At 42.1% G+C, this 4,201-nt stretch overlaps 1 pseudogene; it reads left to right on the top strand.

Annotated features, from left to right (window-relative positions):
- Nucleotides 1-465: 465 nt before the first annotated feature.
- Nucleotides 466-1,966, top strand: LOC124961022 (microfibrillar-associated protein 1-like; annotated as a pseudogene).
- The last annotated feature ends 2,235 nt before the right edge of the window (nucleotides 1,967-4,201 follow it).

The following is a 4,201-nucleotide window of genomic DNA, read 5'->3' as shown; positions in this document are numbered from 1 at the left end:
AATAAATAAGAAAATTCTATGCTCAAACTTAAGTATTTGAATTTCTTGTTAGCTTATTTATTTATTTAACAAACATTTATTGAATTCTTGATTTGTTCCAGGCAATATGCAAAAAATGGAATGAAGAAGTTAAAAGATTTATTACTTACATGGAGCTCAAAGCAAATTGTCTTAAGTTAAATTTCCAGAGGTATTTAGTTTTGTTCCTGTTCAGTTTTATATGTTCACGATTATTCTCCATACTGCAAGAATGTACTGTTCTTCAAAAATTCTTTCCTGATATAGAAACTACATTTATAATTAGGAATTATCACTTAAGAACATAATGGTCACTTAGTGAAAAATATATGCTTAAGCAAAATTACAATATATTCTTCTAGTCTAAATCCATAAAAGGTTTCTATCAGCCGTACTGCCGTGCCGGGCGTACCTAGGTGGAAAGTAGTTTAGGTGTTCGTTGTTGTTAGTATTCCCTGTTTGGAATCAGTCAGGTTTCGAGAATCACTACCGCTGCAGTCAACATGTGGGTCCGAAGCGCACTCACGAAGCAACCGCCCATTCAGTCTACGGCTGGGGCCGTCCCAGTTCGCAATGAGAAAGGTGAGATTTCAATGGAGAAGGTAAAGGTAAAGCGATATGTATCTGGAAAGAGACCAGACTATGCTCCTATGGAGTCTTCAGATGAGGAGGATGAAGAATTTCAATTCATTAAGAAAGCCAAAGAACAAGAAGCAGAACCGGAGGAACAGGAGGAGGATTCATCTAGTGATCCCCGGTTGCGTCGTTTACAGAACCGTATTAGTGAAGATGTGGAAGAGAGATTGGCCCGACATAGGAAAATAGTAGAACCTGAAGTGGTAGAAGAGAGTGACTCAGAAGTAGAAGGAGATGCTTGGCGCATGGAACGAGAAGACAGCAGTAAAGAAGAGGAGGAAGAAATTGATGATGAGGAAATAGGCGCCGTGGCATGATGCGTCAACGAGCGCAGGAGAGAAAAAATGAAGAGATGGAAGTCATGGAGGTGGAAGATGAAGGACGTTCTGGGGAGGAGTCCGAATCAGAGTCTGAGTATGAAGAGTACACAGACAGTGAAGATGAAATGGAGCCTTGCCTTAAGCCAGTCTTCATTCGAAAGAAGGATCGAGTGACAGTTCAAGAACGTGAGGCTGAAGCATTGAAACAGAAAGAGCTAGAGCAGGAAGCAAAGCGCATGGCTGAAGAGAGGCGAAAGTACACACTGAAGATTGTAGAAGAGGAGACAAAGAAAGAACTGGAGGAGAACAACGTTCTCTGGCTGCACTGGATGCACTCAATACTGATGATGAAAATGATGAAGAGGAATATGAGGCATGGAAAGTTCGAGAGCTAAAAAGAATCAAGAGGGATAGAGAGGACCGAGAAGCGCTCGAAAAGGAGAAAGCAGAAATTGAACGCATGAGAAACCTGACTGAGGAAGAGAGGCGAGCTGAGCTTCAGGCAAATGGCAAAGTCATCACCAACAAAGCTGTCAAGGGCAAATACAAGTTTTTACAGAAGTACTATCACCGAGGTGCCTTCTTCATGGATGAGGATGAGGAAGTATACAAGAGAGATTTTAGTGCACCTACCTTGGAGGATCATTTCAACAAAACCATTCTTCCTAAAGTCATGCAGGTCAAGAACTTCGGACGTTCTGGTCGAACCAAATACACCCACCTTGTAGATCAAGATACTACCTCCTTCAACTCAGCATGGGGCCAAGAGAGTGCCCAGAACACAAAATTCTTTAAACAGAAGGCAGCTGGAGTACGAGATGTGTTTGAGCGACCCTCTGCCAAGAAGCGGAAAACTACCTAGAGTTCAACTATTTATTCCACCTGTGGGACGCAAGGGGATGTCTCAGCATCTGGTCCTTGATATTCTTTTACCATTATTCACATGGTTCTTATATCCACCCTACTGGACTTACTGTCATACCTGTTACTGGGTAGTCCAGTCCTTGAAGGTGCTTTGTAAGATTTGGACTCAGTCTGAGAAACCTACAGAAAAGGACTATCCAGGTAGGTTTATAGGCTTCCCATTTAATACTGTTTCCGAGAAATCTGAGGTTTCTCTGCTGTGGCTTCCCATATTTACTTGGGACTATTCAGTTTTCTTCCATCCACTTAGCTTGTGTCAGAAATGTGGGCATGTTAAGTGGAAAATGCATTACTTCTACCTTAGGGTTAGGAGTATGTACCAGGAATTTAAGCTCACTGAAACCTGTTTTGCATTTTTGGTTGGAGTCAACTTTTCTAAGTGAATACACTTTTTATCTTTTTGTGTGTATGTATGTCAAGAAATAAAAGATACACATCAGAATTTTTAGCATAATACTGGATAATAAAATGTACAATTTGACAAATATTAACTACCTATTAACTAAAATAAAAGCAGGGAATTGTTAAAAAATAAATAAATAAATAAATCCATAAAAGACTGTTTTGGACTGGGGATGGGGCTCAGTGTTTGCCTAGTGTTCTACATTGGATTTGATTCCTAACATCACAAAAATTTTTTTTCAGTTAATTAATAAATTTATTTATTGCCTCGAGTGGCCTATTCTAGATTCTTTTTTTTTTTTATTGTAAACAAATGGGATACATGTTGTTTCTCTGTTTGTACATGGCGTAAAGGCATACCATTTGTGTAATCATAAATTTACATAGGGTAATGTTTGATTCATTCTGTTATTTTTTTCCCCTTCCCCCCCACCCCTCCCACCCCTCTTTTCCCTCTACACAGTCCTTCCTTCCTCCATTCTTGCCCCCCTCCCTAACCCTAACTCTAACCCTAACACTAACCCCTCCCACCCCCCATTATGTGTCATCATCCACTTATTAGCGATATCATTCGTCCATTGGTTATTCTAGATTCTTGAGCTAGATATCAGGGTCAATATTCCTGCCAAAATGGTCTTCTTACTAGCTTGTCCCTGGACAAAAGGAATCCAGACAATAGCTGAAAGTTCAATGGGACTCTTGCTCTGACCTCTGACAAGAAGACACACCTTTGGATTGGAGCCATTATTCCAGGACTCATGCATTCTTCCTACTAGTGACAATGCCCCTTATAGAGGTGTTTCTTGTGTATATACAACATTCTGGAAGATGGCTCCCCATCTTTGCAAAGTATTGCCTGAACTTTTGGGACAGCCTGTCTTGCCCCTGTGATGGGCTGACAGATCTGACTCCATGAGAATGTTATAGACCAGACTCTAAGGGAAATGACTAAACAGACTCCATTTTGCTCTGAGACTCTATATTATGTAGGAAATAAGCTTCTCCCATGGAAACACCCCGCCTCTGTGCCCATCATCAGTTACTTGGTGTGACACGTTTAATAATATACAATGGCAACTCCTATGTAGTAAAGAATTGCTCTCTTTTGATTCCTATTGCTCCTAAACAATGTACCATGTGAACAGTGATTGTGTGGATGTTAGTAACCATTCTTTAGTTTGTACCTAGGTAAGGGTCATTTTGACCCACTTCCCCCTCTGTCGATGATCTCATGATGTTAATATGTAATTTCAAATCATAGCAACAGACACTTTGATTAATGTAATTTTTGGTATAAGAACCCCTACAACCCTGTGGTTGGGCTGTTCTCCCAATAGCCATTTTTTGGGGCATTGTGTGAGACAGTCAGCTGGCCAGCTTAATAAAGACTCTCAAATTTGGACTTCTCAGAGGTGATCGGTCTGTTCTTAAGTTGCGCCCCATAACATTTAGAGGCCCCAGCGAGATCCTCGCTGCCTGGTGAGCAGTCACCGCTCACCACTGACCTGGAAACTCCTGCGGAGGAGAGAGGCCACAACGTTGCTCCTAGGGGAAGGCCTCTGAGAGACGTTCCTCAGCCCCAGGCTGCACGGTCTGTGGAGCCCCACCCCAGGACTGAACGAAATTCTCCGAGAGAGTCACCTGTTTCTGTACCCCTGGGGGACCGGTAAGTCTGTTTCTGGTGGATCCACATCTGGGGACTCTGAGCAAGGCTGGACGCAGCATTACTTCCTGAGTCCAGTACTAGCAAGATGTTGGCTCAGTTCCTCTGGTCTGGAATCTGGAGTGGCCACTTGTCTGTGTCTTTGGTGTTTTATCTGTTCTGTGTTTGTTTGTCCTTTTCTGTTTTTTTGTTGCCCTTAAGTGTAAGCATGGGTCAGTCTCCCTCACGTCAGTCATGT

The sequence above is a fragment of the Sciurus carolinensis genome, chromosome 1 (genome assembly GCF_902686445.1).
Source record: "Sciurus carolinensis chromosome 1, mSciCar1.2, whole genome shotgun sequence".
NCBI lineage: Eukaryota > Metazoa > Chordata > Mammalia > Rodentia > Sciuridae > Sciurus > Sciurus carolinensis.
This window is presented reverse-complemented; position numbering and strand designations above follow the sequence as displayed.